This window comes from Alosa alosa, chromosome 12, assembly GCF_017589495.1.
Source record: "Alosa alosa isolate M-15738 ecotype Scorff River chromosome 12, AALO_Geno_1.1, whole genome shotgun sequence".
Classification (NCBI taxonomy): domain Eukaryota; kingdom Metazoa; phylum Chordata; class Actinopteri; order Clupeiformes; family Clupeidae; genus Alosa; species Alosa alosa.
Window position 1 is genome coordinate 6,764,806 of NC_063200.1, and position 27,921 is coordinate 6,792,726.

General features: G+C 42.5%; 1 pseudogene; it reads right to left on the reverse strand.

The window, feature by feature from the left end:
• Window positions 1–3,434: 3,434 nt before the first annotated feature.
• Window positions 3,435–27,921, reverse strand: part of LOC125304797 — a 66,850-nt pseudogene continuing 42,363 nt past the window's right edge.

The window sequence follows — 27,921 nt, forward strand, 5'->3', positions numbered from 1 at the left end:
AGCTTTTTTCCTTTTCTTTGCATCTTCCGTTACACTAAACTTCCAAGCGGGATATTCTTCCTACAGGCAGTAGGGGCGGGGAGAGAGTCTTCATTCGCCCTGTAATGAGTAATGTATCCATATACCGAAGATGGGTAATTAACACGAAAACGTTGCCTGGTGTCCATTTAACTCTAAGGTAACCTGTTTCCTATGCACACATTGTCCCATGTACTTAATAATAGCATTTGCTTCATTGGTTTCTGTATTCGTCCAGCTGTTCGAGGACAGAAAAGACAATGTCATAAATTGATGTAATTAAATGACCCCAGGTAAACATGGGTCACACCTTTATTCCTCCACACCCTTTCATGCAGACATGTTGTCACAACATTCAGTTAATCATGGGCCTCAATTTCTCTCCACGCACATCAGATTGGAACTGCTGTGTCTGTCTGCTTTGCCTGGCACTGCTAGGTCATATCTGGCAAGGTCTGGTAACCCTCACCTCAGTAGGGTTCATAGGTCAGGGAGATTGTGGTATCTGCATGTGCCTGAGCTATGTAGTAGTGAAGGCAGTGACACAGTGCTGCCTTAGAGGATTCACAGAGGTCTCCACTGAGTCGATTTCATCGTAACTCCTCTAGAGGGAAAACGATGCTGGCTCTCTTTGCATGCTCAAATTCTGATTTTCATGCTCAATTCTGATTTTTTTTCTTTTGTATTTTTCTTTTGGTCAAATTTATTTTAACAATTTAAATGTGGCCAGTATCAGACTCAAACTCCAGTGTGGACTAGTGTGGAAGTCCTGAACTGACCTGTATGCGGAGAGGATCAACAGGCCATCAACAACACAGCACGCTACCTTCCAGAAGTGCACACGGAGGCTGAACAGGGAGTGTCATTTGTAAATTGATAGCCAGTAAGCCAGCAAATTCAAAAGCAGGTGATAACGAATGTCAATTCGCCACATTGCAAGGCCACATTGCAAAAATGGGAGCTGTATCTGATTTAGTACCACATATGGAAGTGGCCCAAATCAGAACTGAAAAAGTCAGATTCCACGTGACTTGTGTTGTTCACACTGTTATGAAAGAAAACCCATGTGTCACATTACAGTTTTTTTCAGTCGCTAACAAGCGTTTGTCTAACCAGTTGTCACATTTTCAAAACTCTAAACACAATTACAGCATCAGTCTATACCATTAGGGGTTTGCACGGCGTGTCATCAGATCTGGACATCGCCATATTGGAGATACTCGCCTCATTAGAAAGCATTAGGCACTGAAGTAAATCCCAACATCGTCAAGGAAAATGGTTAATTATTGCCGTGTTTTAGGTTGTACAAATAGGTCAGACTGAGAACATCTGGTGTAGGTATCGACTTCCAAAAGTTATTAAAAAACCAGGGAGAAGGGACAATAATGCCAGAAGTTATCAGAGGAAGGGGGCGCTTGTGGTTGAACTTGGTACTTCGTCTCCCTCACCCAACTCATATGGATCTGCGCTGCCAATAATCCGTAATTTCTCGAAATATCACGCCTTTTCTTGTGGTCTAAGTCCTGCCCTATATGCCTTTGCATCTTAGACGCATTTTGATTAGCTTTTCTGTTGTTTAGACACGGCTACAATCACGTAAGATATCCAAAGTGCATAATACTCCATTGTACTTCATTCACTGAGTATCGCCAATATGGCCGCGCGTGCTGGGTTACCATAGTTACCGGCCAGAACGTGACGTCGGTGCAAACCCCTTATTCACACATTTAATGTCGTTTTCACACAATATGCAGTCAGTGAACACATTTCCACAATTCTTACATTTTCTTAACAGACAAGCTATTCCTCCCAACAAAACTATGGATTGTTTTTGTAGTATTTATGTTAAAGGACAATTCCGGCGCAAAATGAACCTGGGGTTAATAACAAATGTGTTTCTTTTTAATAAACTGCCTGTACATTTACAAAGTTCTCAATGCTTCGGTTTACATGTAGAGACCCTCATTATGCTACTGTGTAAGTGTGGTGCTATTTTGAGCCTTGTTAGTGGTATAGAAATAGCGATTTCTTTTTACTCTACGTATGCCCCGAAGGCTAGCGTTAAACGCTAATTAGTGGTCTGCAATAAAACTGGTCACATTTGACTAGCATGAAAATAAATCCCAGCGAACGGCCGAACTCGGTACACATTTGTTATTAACCACAGGTTCATTTTGCGCAGGAAAATTGTCCTTTAACACACAATGCAGCCGTGGCCTACTGGTTAGCACTTCGGACCTGTAACCGGAGGGTTGCCCGTTTGAACCCCGACCAGTAGGCACGGCTAAAGTGCCCTTGAGCAAGGCACCTAACCCCTCACCGAGTGCCGCTATTGATGCAGGCAGCTCACTGCGCCGGGATTAGTGTGTGCTTCACCTCACTGTGTGTACGCTGTGCTGTGTGTGTTTCACTAATTCACGGATTGGGATAAATGCAGAGACCAAATTTCTCTTACGGGATCAAAAGAGTATACATACTATACATATAACATCCCACAATAGCAAACATCAAAACCTTAGATATAAAAACCTCTGCTTCTGCTACCAAATGGTTTTATCCCAGGTGCATCGCCTTGAATAATATATGATGCGATGTTGATGAAAACATGTGGCCTAACTCTGAAGATCACAATTATTAGATACAGTAATTTTTAGCCCCCCCCCCCCCCATTTATCTGGACTTTTTGCTGTTGTTTTTTGTTCAGAATGCTCTTCTGTGTTTCATGGATATTTTGTTTACTGTAAGCAATACTGTAAAACTTTTTCCATTCTGGATAGCATGTTTTGCATGCAAATACCTGTAAAACTGAAACATAAAAGTCTATGCTGTTTTTGTAATGTCAACAATAGCCAGTATTTTGAAAATGATCCATTTGGCCAATTGTGTTTTGTAGGTGTGAGTCTGTGTTAAGAGTTTAGAAAAAGTATCTGAAGGATGGGTAAGTGCTTGTTAGCGATTGAAAAAAACTGTAACTGAAGCATATGGATTTGGCCTGGTAATGTGAACGTAGCCCAGTCAAGGGTAGTACAATAAAACAATTGAAAATTGCAAATGGCAACTCGGGGCAGTTTGGAGACAGATGGAGGTAATTAAAATTTTACAATTAGCAGACACCAAGTCAAAGCTTTGGCCCATATAAGCTACAGCACAGAAACAAAAGTAGTCCACTAAAGCAGTGGCAAGCATAGCCATGAAGGCTGTAAAGTGAGTCTAAGGCACTCAGTCAATTGCACCCTGTTTCAGGATGTTAAGCTCTCACACATTTGTGTCTGCCAGTGCTCCTATTGTCAAATTCTGAGTCACAGGGTGCAGCACATGTAATATGTTATTTTTATATATATATATATATATATATATATATATATATATATATATATATGTGGCCTGATTGAATGGATGAGAAGGACACAAATAAATTATTTTACTGCAGGTCTTTTATTCCCCGACTGCTTCCGGTTGAGAGCAGCTTTAACTGTATGGATTTAGGTAAAGTAGATCAACAAAATAAAAAATAAACTCTAACTTCCAGTGCAGATTGACAAACAGTAATCGAATATGTTCTAATGACAATAGGCAACAGTAGTGGCTCTGGGTGACTGGAGTAAAAGAAAAATAGAAACAACAAGAAATAAATAACATAAACATAGCACATTTACCAAGCCACCTCTATCATCACATTTAACTCTTAGCAGTAGCTGCCTCTAACACAGTACATTCAATGTAACCCATTGTAATGCATTAAAAGGGGAAAACATGTAACTCTGCATTTAACTCATCTCACACTGACCCATTAAACATTTTGTCTGTATTTGTTCCATTTAGAAAATGAAGTAATTAAAAATATGTTACTCTGCATTTAACTCATATCACACTGACTCAATAAACATTTTACCTGTATTTGTTTCATTCAGAAATCATTAAAAACGATAATCACTCAACCAACAGTTGACATCACATGACAAACACATACACAACTAAATGCTTGTTAACCATCGAAATGGTACACTCACTCGTTTAAACCCCTGGATGTGACCGTTGGCTGTCACCAGCTAATGTAGCTTCAAACTCCCCTCTGTATTTAACAAGTGTTATACAACGGGGAAAGAAATCGGATCAGCACATTTATTGGACTATAGAGACAATACGACCGTTGGTAGTTTTATCTAACTCAGTGTGGAAGACAAAGACTTAGTGTAGATGTATTAAAACTCTGTGTGGATCGGCTAAACTCTGTGAGGAATCGCTAACACTCACGCTGCTACGCTGCTTCGTCCCGCTCTCAGCTTAGTTCTAATGGGAGATGTAGCTCCGGTCTGATGCACTATTTACAAGAACCATTAATAACAAAATGCCATTATTCCCTAAACTTCACAGCACTAGCTCCATCACATATTCAGGCATTTACTGTCGAGTTATAGTATATTTAATGAATATTGATAGATTATTTATTTTACCTACGTACCGGCTGGAGAATCTGACACGTTGCCTTCAACGACACTTTTGCTTCAACTGACGTCATTGTGCACGAGCTGTTTTATTTACTGTTTAAAAGTTCTCCCGCGGCTCGCCTCTTAAAGCTACAACGTGAAATTCCCCTGCCCTCTGTTCACCCGGTTACATTTATATATATTTTTAATATATTTAAAAGAATCGAACCCGGGTCGTCGGCGTATGGTGCAGGTGCCCCAGCCAGTTGCGCCTCGGCTGGGTCGTAATATGTAATTTTTGTAACATCAGAAATGTAGTTTCCATTTGATCTTGGGAGCGGTGCATGAGTACGTCAGTATTCATTTGATCTTGGGAGCGGTGCATCTTGGGAGCGGTGCACGAGTACGTCAGTATTTGGGGAAGAGCACGCGGCGCGTCAGTCCGTCCGCCTGATTCTTGTCCAACCACTTTCCGCATATGAAGGAGGTCGTGATTCCGTTGGCGGTGTTGATGACGTCCACACGTTCCAGCAGCCAGCTGGGGTCGAGGCCCTTGCTGTCGTGCTCCATGATCACGTGTGTCAGATCGCCCATGTCCAGCAGCTCCAATGAGAAAAATCGGTCCGGCCGGCCTCAAACAAGTTACGCAGGCGCTGCCGCAAGCCCCGTCGGCCCGAATCCCCAGTGGTGCCAAAGAGTGTGATGAAGACGTTGGCGTTTGTGCTTGCCCCTTTCTCATCACCCGTGACCACGATGATCTCATACGTGACTGGCCGCAGGCTGCGGGCCTTGGAGATAAAGCTCTCCACGATCTTGCTGCGCTCGAACATCACAGGGTCGTCACGATTGGTGGAGAGGGGAATCGGAGCGTTACAGTTGAATATGAACCTGAGGGAGACAGAGAGTTAGCAATAACTTATCTTATTAATCTTGTGCATACAAATATCGTCAATCTGGCTTTATGGAGCAACATAACCTGGTGTTGCTGTACTTGTTTCTGTGTCATCACTCTTATCCATTCAAAGTCACCTACCTGTTTCCGAGCGCTTTCTCTTTGACAGTGACTTCTAACACATGCCAAAAGGATTCAATTTTGGGCTTCTTCCCATCTTTGGGTATGTGGCCAACACAGATACCCGCAATGTCACCCACAACCTTAGAGGTGAACTCAAATCTGTCTGTGCTCCCACTGTGTGAGCACAAAAATGAAATGTTATTAAATATGATTGACCACATCAATACACATACAATTTGATAGACATGAAAGATAACTTCACATACATACAATATACACAATTAAAATGACTTAGCAAAGGCACAATAGGCCTATACATTACCGTAGGAATCGCCTTTTCTTCCCTGAATTTTCTAGAACAAGCTCTTTGGAACGTCCCTTCATTCCCTCCAAGATCATCCACACATTCTCTCGCGTCTCTGCCTCATCTGTATCTGCGGTTACTGTGATGATTTCATACTCTACCAGACATAAAAACACATTTCAGTTCATATAACAGTTCATCAGTGCATAAGAAACACCTCACCAAGAGACATATGATGTATTTGTTACACTAGACTAATTTGACAAACTTCATTCTAGCTGAACATAAGTGTTCACTGTCTACGTATGTTTTTTTGTGTTCACTATCCATTAACCTGTGATTATTTTAACTATTTATGTTTTGGTCAATAGAATTTTATTTTTTACATTTCATTAATGGTCTTATAAAAGATATCGGTTAATGTTCAGTGGTACCCCTTAACCCTTAAGGCGAGGATCACATCAGCCAGCGGCAAGCTGCAAACGTAATGCAACGCTCAGACCATAATAAGTTTTATCTTGTTCCTAAGCAACACAAACGGTTTGTCAATTGAATACGCTCGCGTTGCGCTTTGAAAGTTGAACTAAGTTCAACACTCAGCGCTAATGTAAACCCGCCTAAAGGTGTGGGTTTTTCAACATTCTAACATAAGATTCCGTTCCGCAACAATTGAAGTTTCTAAAAGAATTCTATGTTGAATTCCCATCACGGTACACCTTTAAGGGTTAAGACATACTTACTGGTTGTCTCATTGAGGTCCAGAATGTCGTTGTTGGCACAGCCCAGCTCTCGTATCAGCTGTCCATCATCCTCTTTCTTGGCAAACCACCTTTTGCATGGGAAACGGAAAGTTTGATCCAGGACGTCATCTCGTATCCACGTTGAAAACAAACCAACCAGCAGCTGGGCCTAGACACACAAACACACAGCTATTTTTTAACCATATTCATATTTACAGTCATGACAAAGGTGAATTACCATAAGATCCACTGGCACATGTTAGTTGGGTAATCTGATGTGATCTGGTTCAAACTGTGTTCAAATTGACTGGATTATACAGCTCTAGAAAAAAATAAAGAGACCACTATACATTTTTCTGATGTCATCTTACGGTTGCTGTGTGACATTCAAATGAGTTGATGGTTATAATCAAGTGTGCAGTGGACTCTTAATTTTGAATATGACTGTCAACTCATTCAAATGTGCAGTGGTCTTTTCATTTTTTCCAGAGCTGTATATTATTTCGATGCCCCTGCATGGACGGACCTGCATTGTCGTGCCATAGCCGAACTTTGGAAAGGTTGCCCAAGCTGAGCATGTCTGGGAATTGAAAGGTGTCCATCTGTTTGCGTTCAAACTTGTTAATGTTGTTGGAGCGTTTGAGTGCCAGTGGTCCTGTGTCCCCATTCTCACCGAAGATCATTAACCACACATTGGCATCTGTCCCTGCACCTAAACATGACAAATCGACAAGATAAGCAGCAAGCCATACATATAACGACAGCAGCCAGTCACATCATAGTGAGTGAATAACCAACATTAACCTATACACATTTTGTGTGTGTGTGTGTGTGTGTGTGTGTGTCATTTTAGAGTCAACAGTTTAATGTTGTATGATGCAGGTAGTGTGTGTGTGTTGTGTATGATAGGTAGTGTGTGTATCTGTGCGTACCCATGGCGTCGCCTGTCTTGACGTGTATAATGTAGTTGGTCAGCCCCAACATTTCTTCCCGTCTATGACAGCAGGCATGTCAGCGCTCAATGTCTTTTTGGTGCCAAGGGTGGTCGACAGCCACTCAGAGTACCTAAACTCTGCCACTTCATCAGTTTGTACGTTACACAGGACAACCTACACACATAAATCCAAATATGTCTTACTTGATGCTTTTATCCAAAGCGACTTTAAAAAAAAAACAACTGTTAGGACAATCCCCTAGAGCAACTTGGGCTAAGGTGCCTTTCTCAGGGGCAGAATGGCCGAGAACCATATCCACAACTTTCTGGCTACTTCTGGTTATAAGGTGTATGTTTCCCAAAAGACCAAAAGAGAAACGCCCCAGAAATACCTGACGAAATAAAAACATTGCCACACTCCCTCTAAAGTGATGCGGGTCAGTGTATAATAAAGGACAGAGGGGAGAGCAGGTCAAGAATGTGCCCACAAAGGTGTGAAGCTGTTTCAGTTACACTTCAGGAGTGTTGGTAGCTAAAATGCAAACACATTCATTAGAAACCACGCCTCCAAACATATGCAACGTTGGCCTATACATAAACACACACACAGACACAGACACACACACACACACACACACACACACACACACACACACACACCCTTTCCAGGAACCAGTCGGGTCGGCTGCCAGAGCCGTCAACTCGGACCCGCATCTTTTTCAGCGGTGCAATGTCTTCAACCTCAAGAATGAGCGTGTCCTTTTGTCCACGCTCAAATCTACACACACACACACACACACACATTCACACATTCTGTTGGGACCTTCACATTTTCACTATACCACTTTCACTGTACCACTAATAAAACCCAAACTGTGTCTCAAATCGCGTACTTCTGCACTTACAATACCTATTTTTATGTGCATGAGGGTGTTCACACTGAAAATTCCAACAACACGAAGGGCGCTGCAAGTCCCCGGATGGTTCACTCATAACCAGAGCCGAACAGTAACGGAGTACATTTACTTGAGTACAGTACTTGAGTACAATTTTGAGGGATCTGTACTTTACTCGAGTATCATTTTTGGGGAGTATTCAAGTACATTTGAGAGGCAAATATTGTACTCTTTACTCCACTACATTTCTACCCATAACCGTGAGTACTTCTTCTAAAAAAAAAGGGAAAAAGAAAAATCTCGGAAACCTTCAATTTGTTGTTTTCCTCTCAAACGTGATTGGATTGTGCAGCCGCCACTGATTGGGACAGCCTATCAGCAATCACCTTCAGCTTTCCGCTAAAGTCAACTCCATGGTCAGATTTAGATAAGAGACGAAACAGTGGATGAAGACGCAACAGGTCCATCCCGGGAATGTGCCAACCCGTGGCCCTACTTTGCCAGACTATTTCAATTTTCTGAACAAGTTAATGATAGTTTTCGCTTCAAGTGTTTCAATTACAAAATAGTATTTTGTATTTGAAATACGTATTTTATATACATGCAAACATACATGTATACATTTATATACATTAGAAATACTGCCCATCCCTGGCAACATGGTAAAAAGATCAAAATGACTTGATTTTACTTTCAATTCCTTTTATATTCTCCAAGGTATTAACATTAACATTTTTCATAACTCCATGTAGGATGTTTCTGTACATAAATGTAAGCACTGTGGCAGTAGTAATGCAATATTTAGAAAATGTAAGCTACTCTTGTACTCTTGATACTCAAGTACTTTAAAAATAAGTACCGGTACTTCAGTACTTTTACTTAAGTAGACATCTGACTGTTGTACTTTTACTTGTACTTGAGTAAAATTTAGCAAAGGGTATCTGTACTTTTACTCAAGTAATGAAGCTGTGTACTCTGTCCGCCTCTACTCATAACAGTCAAAAAGCTAAGTGTGGAACACTGGACACTATTCGCCCTCAACGGACGCCATCTTGGCCAAATAGCGGAAGGGTAGGGAGCGTTTTCAAACTCGTGGTAATCACGGTTGAGAAAGCTTAAGCAGCAGCAGTGGAAAACACACTTTTCAGAGGTACAAGCAAGTTATAACATAAACCGTTCATGTTTTGACACAGTATGACCATGTCACTGTCGAATTGAGGACGCCAATAAAGTTATATTTAAATGTTGCGATCGTCATTTCCGTGAAGTGCACGGAGTTAGTGTTTGATATGAGACAATACTATTCTGTTAAAATCTGCGCACTCTACCAGTAAGCACACAGTGCACATAGGGTACTACACGAAAGTGTACTCATGAAAGCACACCAATTGAGACAAACTCCCTGTGTGTGAGAATGAGAGTGTGGGGTGAGAACCTGTCTCCATTCTTTGGCAGCAGCTTCTCATCTGAGCTTCCGTTGACCCCAAATATAGTCAAGTAAATGTGTGTGTCTGTTCCTGCATTCTGCACATCACCTGTAACCACAGTTACCTCATAGATGATCTGAGCCAGGGGAAAAAAGCAGATAAAGTAAGTAAATCAGAATCTGTGTTCACAAAAAATGGATCTATTGTATATTTTTGTGTCAGTTCACAGAATTTATGTGAGTGTGTGTTTCTTACCTTTTGTGCAATGGAGATGACAACAGCATCCATGATGTGGAGCACACAGGTAGTGAGACCGTCACCACGGTCTTTGGCCAACCAGCACTTACACAGGAACACATACTGCACTGCTTTTGTTGGCACAGCAACTGACAACTCATGCACCAGCCAGCAACTCTCGGGAGTTGCTCCATCATGACCCAGCTATTAACACATACACAATTTCATAGTATAGAAATGATTTTTATCATAATTTATTATAATATTTATCAAGAAATTGGCATGAAAATGACATTATTATTGTATTGTAATTATTTGTTATTAAAATGCAGAGATGGTATAGTTATAAACCTATAATTTATATTTGGATAAATATTTTCTGTAAAGGGAATATGATAATATGATCAAGCTCAGTTGAAGTGGAAACCTGTAGTCGAACCAGGAGAAGACTGCACCACTGATCTAAACAAGACATTTTTAATGACAAAAGTGATATTGTATGGTGAATTATGCATCTTGCCTCCACTCGTTTGATATCTCCCACATCTTTGCCTCGACAGTGGAGGTTGTCCAGAGCTCCAGGCAAAAAGCCGCTTTTTTCTTCGGGCAATTCCAGCCACATACGGTCTGTGGCTCCCTCTCGTCCATGGATGATAACGTATGCACGGCTGGTGGTCCCCGCATCATCCTCATCACTTGTCGTCACAGTGAAGTGATAGGGGATCACTGGGCACAACACAACATCACCATATGTGCTTAGCCAGCCCACACATACACACACGCACGCATACTGGAAGACCTCAATTATGGGTTCCCATGTTCTTATAGAACCCAAAATCTTGGTGCTTCCAAGCAGATTTTAGTGAGCTGTTGAAAATTTTGATTGTTTTAAAGGATAATTCCGGTATTTAGCACGTTGAGTCCCTTTTCTGGTTTGTTTTGGATGAACTAGAATGGTGGATACCGAAATTTTGACGATGGGTCCTGTTTCGACTATCTGACTCGTTTTAAATTACCTTTGACTGTTTCAGAGTGGCTGGCCATGGGTATGCACAAACATGTCCTTAAAACAACCCTTAACGTTTGTTTTCAAAACTGTGCAACTCACCGAGTGGTTAGTGGTGGTGTTCATTGATTATTTTAAACAAATCAGCACAATGTATGAATTCAATCTGTGTTATTTGCTATTGTGGAACTATTTTTTCAGATACCTCACAACCGTGTATAAACTTCCGCTCAATATTTGAGTCTGAAGCATAGACAGTAAAAGAAGGTCTCGAGGGGGAAAGACTACAACCGTAAACAGACCCCCTTTCCGTTTCCGGTAGTGCAGTAATATCAAGGAGCAATGAGTCTTCCAACAGAAATCTATTGGATTTTACAAAATGGCAAATAGAACACGACAGAAACTGTATTTCGCCACGCTACTTGTTTTGGAACATCAACGAATATCACTAACCACTCGGTGAGTTGCACAGTTTTAAAATTAATGTTAAGGGTTGTTTTAAGGACATGTTTGTGCATGCCCATAGCCAGCCAGTCAAAGGCGATTCTAAACGAGTCAGAAAGTCGACACAGGACCCATCGTCAAAATGTCGGTGTCCACCACTCTAGTTCATCTAAAACAAACCAGAAAAAGGGACTCAAAGTGCTAAATACCGGAATTATCCTTTAAGAATTGTTTTTATCTAGATGGTGTAACAATGAATAACACACAATTTTTAACAAACACCACTGTTTATAATTTCCATTAATTCTCATCTGTGGTATCATTCATCCAACTGTGCATAAATAATGCCCTTTGCTCTGGTTTCCAGTTTTCATTTTATTTTAAATGCATGCATGAAGCATAGCTCCAGGTAGGGTTCATATGTAGCAGGAACTTGATTCCTATCATCCAATGCAATTTAGTAAAGTGCCCTCTGGACCTGTGTTGTCCGATGGGGAGAAACAAAACTAATCAGGTAATAAATACCTAGTTGGTGGTGGTAACCCACACCATAAGTGTATCTAAATTAGATATGTCCCAAAAATTACATTTTACCGTGACTCAAAAAGCTATAAACAGTCTTATAAGCTGTGTGTACAAATCCGCTTGGAGCTCCAGTGGAATTTTGAGGTAACGACGAGAATTCTCAGTCGAACCGTTCATGTGCCGTTGAAAGGGTGGAAGTAGATGACACACCAGGCCAGCACTAACCTCCGAGCGCGGTAAACAAAATCGGATATTTCAGGCAGTAAAAGCCCTGGTAAGAACCAAACCAGATTTTGTTCAAATCTACACACCTATGGCTACTGAAAAATGTAAGGTTAATTTATCAAATGTTATTTTGAAGTATTAAAAAACATCGTTGTTTTAGAATTTTCGGACAAAATGGGTGATAAATGGAGGTGTTACAATATTGATATTAAGCCATCTGCAATATTTTGTTTGTCAGGGCAGTTCTATTGTTTCTACATTATGCACATTATATATGGGCTTGGGTGTCTTTGCTCACATAAACTGTCCTCTTTGTCTCTGCTGTCTTTGTCTCTCTGGTTCATGTTGCTGTCCAGTCCCCGTAAGCCACTGCCATCCCTGGGACCCTCATAACCCTACAAAAGCACATAGATTGAACATTAGAGCAAAATATTTCTCTCTCTCCACACACACACACACACACACACACACACACACACTTATACACACTAAAGCAGACATATCCTTGTCTGTCCAGTATCATCTCTCTCTCCCCTGCTACACTCAGAGACATAAACACTCTCACACACATATACTGGTATACACACTTTCATACACACATACACTCATACACACCTTTACATATAACACTCGGCAGATTTTCATATCCTCTTTCTTCCTGGACAGCCAGCGTTCACACATGAAGAGGAAATTCTTCTCTGTGTCCAGGTCTATCACTTCCACTTCCTCCAAGTACCAGTCAGGACTCAGCAAGCTGTTGTCATGACGAACACGGATCATAAACACCAGTCCAAGCTCTACAGCCTCTAAATTGAACTCATCCACCTGCAAAAAAAAAAACACATCATCATCACATCTAAGCTTTGGGTTAGAGGGCCTTTGTATTTGTCTGTTTATTCCCATTTGTACATGCAGTTCATATCACTGTGTGTGACTTTTTTTGCACTTTGCACATGTATAAGTGTCTTTCTTGTCTTACCGCTCCACTCTCAAACTTGTTGCTGTTGGTTGCTGATTTGCTGAGTTGCCTCTCCCCTGTGTCTCCCAGATCTCCATAGATGGTGATGAACACATTTGCATCTGTCCCTGCCCCATACATGTCACCTGTTTTTCACGACAACTTTGTAGGTGTGAACTACAACCACCAAACACAATCATACACAAGTTCAGGTTAATACACAAACATACAGTATGTCTGCAATGTGTACATGTGTTTATGAGTCAATAACATTTATCATCATAATCTATCTGGCCCAAGTCAACATTCTCAAACTACATTAGCTTACATTGCTAAGCTAAGGCAGTGGTTTTCAAAGTGGGGGCCGTGAGGGAGTGCCAGGGGGGCCTAAGCAAGTTGGAAGGAAAAGTAAAAGCAACAAATTTATACATTTGGAAAATGTAAAATATACCTATTACTATGAGGGTTGTTATACAATGCCATTAGAATAATTTGTTACATATCTGAACATTATATTTTCTATGATAATGACTGGGAATAATAGTAGAGTGATAGCTCTCATATAGCAGAAAGCCCCAAATGCAATTTTTAAACACTGTATGCTCTATCGCGAAGTGCTTGTGGCTAAAACAATTATTAGGATTAGCTTAATGTATTTTTACATTTTCCGTAGTATTGTCGATGGGTTTAATAACACATCAAGGGGGTCCTTGGCCAGAACCTACAGTAGTGGTATTTGGGGGGCCTTGTCGTGGAAAAGTTTGGGAACCCCTGAGCTAAGGTATTTACAAACAAACAAATGAAAATTATAAATATAGTGAATAAACGCAAGTGTAAGGCCTGCACATGCAGAAACACCTACTCTCTAGAGCGTCGTCCACCTCAAACTGGGAGACTTTGAGAGTTCCATCTCGTGCGAGTTTCTCTGTGATGATTTCAGAGGGCACCAGCTCACAGATTGTTTCCCCATCCTCCTCTGAGGTGGCCAACCATCTCTCACATGGAAATATCACTGTCTCTGACCCCTACATACACACACACACACACACACACACACACACACACACACACACACACACACACACACACACACACACATACACATAATCAAAGTCTGCTTTATTGTCAATTTCTTCACATGCCAAGACATACAAAGAGATCGAAATTACGTTTCTCACTATCCCACGGTGGCGACAAGACATAATTTTACCAATTAAGTCCACAGACAAACATAACATTCAAGTAAACAATAAAAAGTAAATAAGAAGGCACATACAATGAATAAATAAGAGCAGCAAAATTGGGTTGAAATTGTGCAATTGACAGTCAATATAGTAGTGCAAAGTCAGGCCAATAAATGGCTGAGGTAGTTCTGTTTGACCTAAGTAAGCAAGTGGCATAGTGGTGCAAGTTATAATGAAGAAAGCTCTCTGTAAGACCTTTATCACTTTGTGAAAACCTTAACAAGGACATGATATCTATGAAAATCAATCAAGCAACAGCATTTCTTTTCACACATTTGTGTTGTCTGTGTGTTGGTGTGTGTGTGTGTGTTTGTGTGTTTGTACAGTCAGCATGCATAATATGTTTACATACCTTTCCCTTCCTCAGCAGTTGTCTGATCTCAATCCGATCCAGGTGCCAGCCTGGATTCACTCCACGGTTGTCATGACCAACACGAATCTTCTCTATAACTTCACCAGTATCCTCCAACTGTGGACATTTAAGCAGCTATTACTGACAGGCATGACAATATCATCAAGCAATGGATCATGTGACTAATGTGAAAAAAAAAACAACTATGACATATGCACAAACAAAAAATCCTCACAGAGCAGTGTGAATTGTTATTAAAGCAACTGTGTGTGTGTGTGTGTGTGTGTGTGTGTGTGTGTGTGTGTGTCGTGCATGCACATGTGTGCAGAACAGCACCTCTACAATGAACATGTCCTCTGCAGCTCTTTTGAAGTACATTTTCCTCTCTCTTTTATTGGCACATAGAGACTTCTGGGTGGTGCCCACGCCATCACAACCATACAGAACAATAAACACATCTGCATCCGTCCCCGCAGCGAAGATGTCAGTAGTGAAAACCTTGATCTCATACGGAACAACTAGAACAAACACACAAACACATATGAGCACATGTAAAAACAGATAGGAGGGGGCCTATAAACATGTACACAGCATTATCCACAGGGGTTCTCAAATGTTTTGGTTCCAGGGAGGTTTCTAAGGACATTTTCTGAGGACCCCCTCATAATCGTTAATGTGGGTGGGAGCAAATAGACACAATTTACTTGTTTTATTGGTGAAAATGGTCGCCATTTGTAGATATAATTCTTTAAAACGATCAACCTCAACTTTAGAATTTAAAGCAAATTATTTTGCGGACCCATGCCCTCTGGGTCGCGGACCCCACTTTGAGAACCACTGTCCTAAAGATATTTGTAGCTAACTACTGTTACTGCTAGCTAACTTCTAAATGTGCTTACTATGTCTTACCAGCAGAGGCTAGTATTAAATCTTACTCTCTCACACTCTCTTACTGAACACACACACACACACAGACACACACAGAGTCCTCACATGGTGTGTAGTGTTGTGTCTGGAGGTGGGCTGGGTAGAGATCTCTGTGAATGGCCCCGTCCTCCTCCCCACGGTCCAGCCAGAGGCCACATGGGAAGACCAAGCGTTCCCCCAGCGACGGAGCGTCAATCTCAACCCAGTCCAGAAACCAGCCTGGAGAGCCACCTGAAACACTCAAAGACACACATGTTTATAAACACACAGAAATACACACTGATCACATCACATCACATCACATCAAACAGGATACATACAAAGGGGACACATGCAAGGATGAAAAATCTGGTTAGAATAATGTATCGTAAACATGCTAATTACCAACCATTTTGTTCGAAAATTCTAAAACAACAATGTTTTTTAATACTTCAAAATAACATTTGCTAAATTAACCTTACATTTTTCAGTAGCCATAGGTGTGTAGATTTGAACAAAATCTAGTAATCTAGTTTCTATTTTATTCCATGCTGCATAAAAATCTCCTGACACCAGTCCGCGAACACTTTCCACTTCACAGAGTACAATGAGCACATTGACAAAGCTCTGGTGCTCTGTATTATATGGTCTCTACCACTGAGAGGGGAACCGCTGTGCCGAATAGCCTCAGTTAGCTACCATCTCTATGGAACCGGGTGCCAAATCGCCTTGCTTGTCTGGGACAGCAGGTCTCTGTGGGCTGGGAGTTTCCACAGTTCACCGTGCAGCAGGGCCATCAGCTCCGGAAACCATATCTGATCGGGCCAATGAGGAGCTATCAGAATCACTTTGTGTCCGCCTTACCTCACTCTCTTCAACATCGTTGGGGTCAAAGCCTTCGGGGGGGAGTATACAGCAAGGCCTTCGGCCACTCGTGTGTCAGAGCATCCACTCCTAGCGGAGCATCGCTCTTGGTCAGGGAAAACCATTTCACACAGTGCGTAGTCTCGCGCGAGGCAAATCGATCAACATGAGCTTTCCCGAAGCGCTGCCACACCCCCTCCACCACCTGTGAGTGAAGACACCACTCCCGATGTAATAGAGGGCCCCTTGAGAGCATATCCACCGTCCTGTTCTGTTTTCCCAGGAACATGAACTGCGCAAACTGAGAGGAGGTGACCCCTTGTCCATAACAGCAACTTTTTTTTACCAGGTGGCATAGCTGCGGGGAGCGAATGCCACCTTGCCGATTGATATAGGCTATCGTCACCATATTGTCTCACCTCACCAATACATGATGCCCTGCAATTAGCGGGCGAAAATGCTTGAAAACTTGGAACTTCCAGCTTCAAGGGAAGGGGAACTTAACTTGATGTCAGAGTTTAGTTTGATAGGCTATGAAACTTTGTAAAATCTGTCCAGAACCTCAACTCCTCCACATGTGGCTTAGACACTCTACCTGCCAGTTTCTTTAAATCTGTTCTTCACCTCATAGCAGCAGATGTGCTTCACATTGTAAATGCATCATTAGGCTACTGTCTGGCACATTTCCTAAGTCCTTGAAAACAGCTGTTGTAAAGACCTTCTCAAGAACAATAACTTGAAAAATTAATGAAAAATAGTCTCTAATCAAGTAACCACCTCCCTAACATCAAATGGGTATTTTGATTACTTTCAGTCAGGTTTTCGAGCAAATCCCAGCACTGAAACAGCTCTTATTAAGGTTTTAAATGACTAATTTTAAATACACCTCAGGTGCAGGCAAAACATCAGTCCTAGTGTTATTGGACCTTAGTGCAGCCTTCGACACTGTTGATCACAAAATATTACTACACAGATTAGAGCACTGGGTTGGACTTTCAGGTATAGCCATCAACTGGGTTAAATCATACCTACAAGAAAGGAGTTTGTTTGTTGCTATCGGCAACTGTACCTCTACGCCAACATCCTTGACCTGTGGTGTCCCCCAGGGGTCGATCTTGGGGCCACTATTATTCAACCTCTATATGCTCCCGCTTGGACAAACCATCACAAACAATTTGATTTCCTATCCTAGCCCCCTTGAATCTCTTTGTCTGTGTATAGACAAGATTAACAACTGGATGTCTCAAAGTTTTCTTCAGTTGAACAAAAAAAAAACTGAAGTAATTATATTTGGTAAAAAAGAGGAAAGACTTAAGGTTGCCACTCTCCTTGATATTAAAGGTCTTAAAGCAAAGGATACTGTTAGAAATCTTGGTGTCATAATTGACAGTGATCTAAAAAAAGCCACATGAAAGCAATAACTAAATCAGCTTTTTACCACCTCAAAAATATTGCCAAACTTAGAGGGCTAATGTCTAAACATGATCTAGAAAAACGCATTCATGCATTCATCTCCAGTACGGTTGACTACTGCAATGGGCTTTTCACAGGCCTTCCTGAAAAGACTATCAAACAGCTTCAGATGATACAAAATACAGCGGCAAGGGTTCTCACAAAAACTAAAAGAATTGATCACATTACTCCAATACTTAAGTCCCTGCATTGGCTTCCAGTAAGTCACAGAATTGACTTTAAAGCGCTTCTGCTTGTTTATAAATCACTAAATGGAATGGGACCAAATTACCTAGCAGACATGCTTCAGCAGTACACACCTTTCAGACCTCTCAGGAGAAATACTTGTTAGTAAAACCTACTATTAGAACTAAACATGGTGAAGCAGCGTTTAGTTGCTATGCAGTTCAGCTCTGGAACCAACTTTCAGATGAGATCAAAGTTGCCCCAACTGTAGCCAGTTTCAAATCTAGACCTAAGACCAAACTTTTCTCAGATGCTTTCTGCTAACTGATTCGTAATTTAATATGCGAATACCCTGTCATCTGAGAGGGACTGAGTGGGCGAACTGTAGCTCTTACCCGTGCTCCAGTGTGCAGAGAACCCATTTAGAGCTTGTGCACTTCAGGCTCTGGGCCTGTTGGTGCCACCGAGCCATCCACTGCCGGTGCCACCGAGCCTGGGGCCGGGTGTGTGTCTGCCCAGGCCGCAGCACTGCGGCAGCGACGGGGGTGGCCGCCATCGCCGTTGGGGCGACGGGAGAGCCACGAGTCATTATGGATGATCATTTTTATTTTTTTTATTTATTAACAAGTGCTTGTGAAGACGTGCGAGGGGAACACACTGGCACGCTGACTGAAAACGAGGAATGGCCCCTAGCGCATTTAGAGTGGGGCTCGCTATCCTCCCAAGCTGGCCACAACCGTCAACTGGGGCTGACCAGTGGGACCAGAGCGAGACGCAGAGCACTCTCGGCTACTCTTCCAGCCACGCCTCGGCTGCCTGGCCTGCTGCTGTTGCGGGTAACTACTCCTCTGGGGCTGACCGGCCAATCTTGGCTGCTGCTGCGGGCGCTGCCTGCGCCTCTGTCTCTGCGGATGTACTGCCATTGGAGCGAGTGGGGGGGTGGGAGATCACCTCCCGCCGGGACAGGAAGTCTCAAAACGCTCCCTCATACTCTCCATCTTTGGCCCGAACAATCCAGAGGGGGAGATAGGCGCATCCAGCAATGGAGTCTTCTCCCTGTCGGGTAGCTGGGACAGTGTGAGCCAGATGGCGCACCAGCCCTTTTACTCTGCCCTGCGCCAGGGCTGCGCACTTATAAGTATAAGTATACTCTTTTGATCCCGTGAGGGAAATTTGGTCTCTGCATGTATCCCAATCCGTGAATTAGTGAAACACACTCAGCGCACAGTGAAGTGAAGCACACACTAATCCCGGTGCAGTGAGCTGCCTGCAACAACAGCAGCGCTCAGGGAGCAGTGAGGGTTTAGGTGCCTTGCTCAAGAGTGGGCGGGCCACGGGCTGATGCTCCCTGGGGTAGGCAGCCAGCGCCTCCTCCACCTTGGGCAGGTGGGTCAGCCCCTGCTCCTCTGCCCTGTGCAGGGCAGAGAAGGGCCCTAAGCCCTGGACAGGTGACTGGAGGCCACGAGGGACACCTGGTCATCATCGTGAGACCCCAGAGAGCTGACTGGAGAGGCCGCAGCAAAATCACCAATGGGGGGCTCTGCAGCCAGCCCGACCGGCAAATTTGCCTCCCCCTGCTCGACCAGCACCCGCTCAGGAAGCGTGAGTGCCTCACCGAGGGGGGCGGACTGGGAGCTGGGAGGGGGGCCGTTGGCTTCCATCTCCTCGAGCAAGTGAGCTCGGCAGAGGACAACCTTCGGCCCGAGCCTCTCACAGTCAGGGATGGATTACTGCACGGGCCTACCGGGCCCAGGCCCAGGGGGTCAGGGGGCCCTGAAGCCCAAGCCTTTGAATGGAATCATTGCCTCAATATCAACAAATCAGGATGTAGGCAATGAATCTGATTGAATTTAGTATTGACCATCCCCAAAATGCACCAGAATACAGGAAATCACATTAAACAAATTAAAAAAGTTCTGGGGGAGGACCCCCAAACCCCCCCCCTCCCACATATACGACAATAAGTGGGGGGCCCTTAATACATCTGGGCTCAGGGGCCCGAAAGTTCATAATTCGCCCATGCTCTCAGTGCGGACAGAATTGTGGGACCACCAACGCTGTCTGGGCATTAGATATGCCCAGACAGCTTATACAGATTGAATGGGGGTCCAAGGCAGGGATAAACTGCCCACACCCTTGGACGCGACGCTTCATCTGGGCGGCCTCGGACATATTTGCTTTTTAGTTATATGTATTCATTTTCAGAGAAAATGTTTCTTCTTGTGTCAGAATGTCTTCTGTTAGTCTTTTTGGATCCTATTCTTCCATTTTTTGTCCAGTGGCAATAGACGTCGCTGAAGAATGAAAGAGTGATTGCTACTGGCCGCGCCGCCTAAAATATAGCCGAGCCGTTTCGCGCCAATAGAACCTTAACAGGACCTGTTAGAGGACTTCAGTGGCGATCACGTGATCGAGGAGTGTATTCCCATTGGTTAACGCCGAGTAGTTTGACTGATAGAGAACAGAAAGTTAAATGACAAATTAATGATAATGTTGCATCGCTTGTTTATCTGTATTTATGAGATAATGTTCATGTACCTGAGTTGTCATGACCAATACGAAGCCGCTTAAGTCTACCCAAGTCCACTGCCTCCACTGTAAACTCATCAATCATCCCTGCCTCAAACTTATTCTTGTAGTTCTTAGAGGCCTTCAGGTTGATTATCCCTGCCAATGAGGAAATCATTGTTTCTTAAGAACATAGAAGCATATGAGGTCACATTTGAACATTTAAAATGGGCATTGTCATTGATGACATATTTGCTTTTAGGCATTAAGCTGAAGAATGAAAGAGTGATTGCTACTGGCAAGGCCACTAAAATATAGCGCGCCCGTTTAGCCAATAGAACCTTTAACAGGACCTGTTAGAGGACTTCAGTGGCGAATACGCGATCGAGGAGTGTATTCCCATTGGTTAACGCCGAGTAGTTTGACTGATAGGAGAACAGAAAGTTAAATGTCAAATGAATGATAAATGTTGCATCGCTTGTTTATCTGTATTTATGAGATAATGTTCATGTACCTGAGTTGTCATGACCAATACGAAGCCGCTTAAGTCTACCCAAGTCCACTGCCTCCACTGTAAACTCATCAATCATCCCTGCCTCAAACTTATTCTTATGGGTCTTAGAGGCCTTCAGGTTGATTATCCCTGCCAATGAGGAAATCACACTAATATGTACATTCAGATTTTATAAGAACATATAAGCATTGTCATTGATGACATATTTGCTTTACATCAAATGCTGTTTATTCACCACATGTCATATATGACCTCAACCAAACGTTTATATTGATACTTGAGTGGGGCTTGTTCTAAAACATTACAACACGTTATGAGGGCAGTCGATATACGTAAATAGCTATACTGTAACCTTATGCCTGTTGCTATGATGCATTATAAACACTTAATACACATTTATAGATGTGCTTATAATGCTTTATGGGTTGATACAAACTGAGTTTAAGCAAAGTGTTACCTCATATGCTAATGAACAAGTTAAATAGGGAAAGAATGAGACAAGAGACCTGGATGTGTACCAGTGTACAGTCTCTACCTGTGTCATCTTTGGTGCCATACAGGATGGCGTAGACATTAGCATCAGTCCCAGCATACATTTTTTCACCTGTCTTCACTCTCAGAGTAAATGTGGTAGACATAGCTATAAACATGGACATACACAAATATGAATTACTTCATGTAGAAATCCTATACACACATCACTGGTACCAAAGGAAATAAAGTCAGCATGTATGTGTTGACTGTATACATATTCTGTATGGATAGGTGAAGTATTGGATGAGTCATTGAGTCCCCACTGTGTGTGCCTGTCGGACCTTTCTGCTCGAGCAAAAGAGTGCGTAAAGAGGTGTCCCCCCTCCTCCTCATCATCATCCTCCTTATCCTCTTTGTGCATGAAGGCCTCGTCCACTGGCACCAGCTCACGAGCAATCTGACCATCATCCTCATCTACGGCCAGCCATCTCATGCAGGGGAAGTAATACCTGATGTACACACACACACACACACACACATACAGTATCTCACAAGTTTTTGTAAATATTTTATTATATCTTTTCAACACTGAATAAATGACACTTTGCTACAATGTACAGTGTACAGCTTGTATTACAGTGTAAAGTTACTGTCCCTTCAAAATAACTCAACACACAGCCATTAATGTCTAAACAGCTGGCAATAAAAGTGAGTACACCGCTAAGTAAAAATGTCCCAATTGGGCCCAATTAGCCATTTTCCCTCTCCGGTATCATGTAACTCATAAGTGTTGCAAGGTCTCAGGTGTGAATGGGGAGCAGGTATGTTAAATTTGGAGTTATCGCTTTCACACTCTCTCATACTGGTCACTGGAAGTTCAACATGGCACCTTATGGCAAAGAACTCTCTGAGGTTCTGAAAAAAAAAATGTTGCTCTACATAAAGATGGCCTGGGCTATGAGAAGATTGGCAACACCCAGAAACAGAGCTGCAGCACGGTGGCCAAGACCATACAGCGGTTTAACAGGACAGGTTCCACTTAGAACAGGCTTCGCCATGGTCGACCAAAGAAGTTTAGTGCACATGCTCAGCATCATATCCAGAGGCTGTCTTTGGAAAATAGTAGTATGAGTGTTGCCAGTATTGCTGCAGAGGTTGAAGGGGTGGGGGGTCAGCCTGTCAGTGCTCAGACCATACGCCACACACTGGATCAAATTGGTCTGCATGGCTGTCGTCCCAGAAGGAAGCCTCTTCTAAACATGATGCACAAGAAAGCCCGCAAACAGTTTGCTTAAGACAAGCAGACTAAGAATATGGTTTACTGGAACTTATTTGGTTCAGATGGTGTCAAGCGTGGGTGGCGGCAACCAGGTAAGGAGTACAAGGACAAGTGTATCTTGCCTACAGTCAAGCATGGTGGTGGGAGTGTCATGGTCTGGGGCTGCATGAGTGCTGCCGGCACTGGGGAGCTACAGGTCATTGAGGGAACCATGAATGCCAACATGTACTGTGACATACTGAAGCAGAGCATGAGGGGAGTTAACTGGGCCGCAGGGCAGTATTCCAACATGAGAACAACCCCAAACACACCTCCAAGACAACCACTGCCTTGCTAAAGAAGCTGGGGTAAAGGTGATAGACTGGCCAAGCATGTCTCCAGACCTAAACCCTATTGAGTGTCTGAGCATCTGTGGGGCATCCTCAAACGGAAGGTGGAGGAGCGCAAGGTCTCTAACAATTGAAACTCTCCTAAACGCACATCTCGTCTGTGATTTGCTGGAACGGTTTGTTATGTTTTTACAGGCTAGGTTTTGCCCAGGTTGTTTTTGTTGCCTGGGCTGTCCACAGAGATCGCGTTTTTTTACAGTGTATTCAGGACACAGACAAGTAGCAATGTTTGCAGTAAGTGACATAAAATGTTTTAACCTAAAAAATGCGTGGCATCGCTTAGAGCACCTTTAATGTGTGTTGAGTTATTTTGAGGGGACAGCAAATTTACACTGTTATTCAAGCTGTACACTCACTACATTTTATCAAAGTGTCATTTCTTCAGTGTTGTTTCTTGAAAAGATATAATAAAATATTTGCAGAAATGTCAGGGGTGTACTCACTTTTGTGAGATACTGCATATATATAAATAAATATATTAAATGTGAAGTACTTTATCCTAGCCTGGTTAGCACGCAGACGTTCTCAATTAGAATTTAGAGTGTGTCTGGAAAAGGTTCAGTGACTTACAACTTCCAGCTGGGGCGGAACTAGCAGTGAAATTAAACTTAAAGGAAAAATCCGGTGTTAAATGGGGTTTAGATAAGTATGAGTGTAAGCTGGAGTCATGGACAAAGAGCGACCCTATCCAGCCCCGAAGCATTCTGAACATTTACCGATTCTTTGCAATTTTTACTGATTCTTCCATTGCGCTATTTAGCGCTAGCAACCGGGCATCTCTCATACTGCACATAAATTGCTTCTTTTAACCCATCTAGATACACACTTCGTCAACAGTGTAATTAGGCTCTTAACATTTAAAACGAAGCATTGGCAACATTGTATGTGTGCTGAAAGCTTATTTAGAAGACATTATATACACACAGTACCTGAAGTGAAATTTCTGCTTGTTTTCTGGGCGATGCCATTTTGAATTTAAGACTCGATAAGTCTATCAACGAACTTGAATCTCGTGTTGTTGATGGAAGGAGGACTGTGCACATGAGCATTCAAAAAACAACTCATGAATTTAACCAGATTTGTTTCCCATGCACGACACACCCCCCTTTTTGAATGCTCACGCGCACAGTCCTCCTTCCGTCAATAGACTTTATCATTTAAATTTTGGTTGGGTGAGCCGCAGAAGATTTTCAGAATTTAAAGTGGGCCTCAGCAGTTTTAAGTTTGGGAACCTCTGTTGTAAACAAAGGTTTTAAATGCAGTTGTTTACTCAATTCCAAAGAAATACACGTGCGGATTAGCGATTGTATTTGCGTACCCGTAACCTGGGTTTTAGGGACATTGGAAATAGGCTTCAATGACCTCTTGCCCAGATGGACCTCCAGAGCACCTGCAATCCCAAATTTGCCAAAGATTCGTATCGGTATTCCCAGGCTAACTTTATCTTATTCGGCAGTGACAAAGACTAAAGAATGTTTTCAGAAATAGTCCCCCAGTTTTCTACCAGAGCCAATCTCAGCTAGGCCTAGATACAAACCAAAAGCTCTATTTTTTTCATCTTTGTTTTCTAAATTTCACCCAATTTTATGTCCTCTCTTGTCAGCCTTACAGGACAACACAGTTTTTGTTTGTGTGTGTACTTTTTGAATGGAAACTCACATTGTTTCATCCTTTAAATCAACGATTTCAACACGATCAAGGAACCAACCGGCATTTGCGTTGCTGTTGTCATGACGAATGCGCAGTTTCTTTAGTGGCCCGAGGTCAATTGCACTGACCACAAACGTATCCTCCTTAGAAAAATATCATTGGAGAGCATAGGTTAGAAAATGAAACCCCGCAATGCCAAGTATTCGCAATGCCAAGTAGTGTGTGTGTGTGTGTGTGTGTGTGTGTGTGTGTGTGTGTGAACAGAGCACCTGGTTACACATAAACTTGTTGAAGTTTTTGGACTTGCGTAGGTGTCTCTCTCCTGTGTCTCCACTGTCCCCGTAGATGTTGACAAAAACTTTGGCATCGGTTCCAGCAGCCCATAAAGTCCCCGTAAACACATGCACTTCATATGTATTCTCTGAGTAGACACACACACACTATGAGTGAGTGATGCCCTGTTCACATAGGTTTAGACAACAGTTTTATAAACAGTTTCATTACATACAAATATGGGTGTATGGTTAAAATGGATCACTGAAATTGAATTGAACAAAATAACAAAAAGTCTCCGATTCTCTCTCCATCCTTGCTTCTCTCTCTCTTTCTCCCTGTTCATCGTCGTACCCTCAAGCTCATCGTAGTCATCCGCCTGCAATTCTACTACATTCTCTCCATTATTCTCATCCTGGGCGAGCCAGCGTTCACACGTGAAGGTGTAAGTCTTCACCACCTCCTTCCATTCCTCTACTGGACCCTCCTCTTTATCCTTCTTCTTCTTCTTCTTGTCCTTCTTATCCTCCTTCTCCTCCTTCTTGTCTTCCTTCTCCTCCTTTGGCACTAGCGCCATGATGAGTCGTTTGACGTGGACGGTATCCAGGAACCAGCCGTCGGCCAAGCCCGAGCCATCATGCCCAATACGGATCTTATAGACCTGGCCTACATCCAGAGCCTCGATCTGGTGTAGTCAATAAAACAAAAACAGGTACATCAATGTTGATTAAAGAATGACAGAGATTTATCCCACATATAACACGTTCCAGTTGTTACACACATCACATACAAATCTTCCACAAGCTCAAAGAAAACCTTTGTTATTTACACCTGTCAACTAAGCTTGCGGTGAATTTGTAGAGAACACATGTGGAGTTGTAGCCTGGGTGCCATTCCGAACTTAGTCCTGCCCACAACATTTGACGTCGGGAAGTTCGGTCTGGCATTGCTCCATCACGTCATCTGAGCACGCTTAGATTAGGCTTATGTTTGAAACAAAAACGCTGTGGCTAGAAGGATACATGGCTTTTAAGACCCCATATGGAAAATGCATATTATTTAATGAGGTTTTATCACTGAAAACTATTATTTCTGAAAACTTTGGCCAAAGTTGAGATGTGGGAAAACTCGTGGTTTCCCTTTCATCAAGGGAAAACAGCGCTGTTGCATTGCGACATGTTCCTCGTTCGTTTGAAATCTCTGATTGACCACCTGTTCGAGGGATTTGCGACAGCCTTTTCCAGCTGTTTAACATGTTTGTAGCATATCAGTGTTCAACAGAATTATTTTTAAAAACGGAGGGGAACTGACTATGTCAGTTTTTTCCTAATAGCCTACCCTACTAGGCTACGTATCTCTTAGATTTCGCTAATGAATGTTGTAGGCAATGAGTTATTGACGGCACTAACTTTTACAAAAGACCAGAAAATAATATTAAGGCATTTGTGGAGAAGAAGGATGGTTCGTGTGTTTTCTTCCTACACCTCACGGTAAGCTATTTCGTTGCTCTGATGGTCTATCCAATTGAGTGCAGAGGCATTCCTCCCCTGTATCGGTTGAAACACGCCCCATAATTACATCCCAATGGAGCAGTATCAGACTCATTTTCTGACTAGAATTGAGTATGACTACGTCAACAAATTAACGTCATGGGTACATTAAAACATGCATTCAAGAATGATCTCTATAATGCTTGGCTTTATTTAGAGCACTCTAGTGAGTGCGAGAGAAAGAGAGAGAGAGAGATATCGTCCAAACGCCGCAGATGCGGCACAACAAAAAATAAGCATCAAGCGATGCGCTCATCCATTAAACAAAAACAACGCCAACAACTCTGTATCTTCTTTCAGTCCCAAAAAATATAGTATTCCATGAGTCCAAGGTTGTCGCAAGACAGTCTTTTAAACTCCAGCAAAAAAAAGGGAAAAAAGGATCGATCTCACCTCCTTGAAAAAACAGCTGTAGAGTCAGATATTCCATGTAACGGGTGTATACGAGCAGGACAATTCATCATTAATTCCATGAAGCGATTAGAGGATATCAGAACGCCATTAGACTTCTACCCCTTCCTTCATTCATTCATTCATTTCCCCCCGGCTTTCTCCCGCGTCCCGTTTAAAAACATAACGTGACTCTCTGTGAGTGCAGCCATAGGGCAAGAACAGGAAAAGTGGGTGCGAGTGAGTGAAAAGGTGAGTGACAGTTCTGGGCCCTATCGTCTGCTAAATGCTTACTTGTCCTGGATCACTGACGCCCATAATCAAGATAGCAAGAGATTTACAAAGGTATAGAAATAGAGCTAAAAAGTACCTGGCCAGGTTTTAAACAGTATAAAGAGAGATAACCTAAAATTTTACTTTTACTTAGGTCTACGAAATATTTAGTAACACATCTGATATGTAACAATAAATAAGATCTGCCTTAATCAAATCATATGCCCATTTATGTGGCTGATGCTACAACATGACACAGTTACACACACACACACACACACACACACACACACTTGTGCTATCAATGCTATCAATCTCGAAGCTCTCAAAGGTTTCCATTTCAGACAAGGTAAAGATCCGTAAGCACCTTAAAAACACCTTATCTTACAACTTAAAAACACCTTACCTTACACCTTAAAAACACCTTACCTTACACCTTAAAAACACCTTACCACACAGCC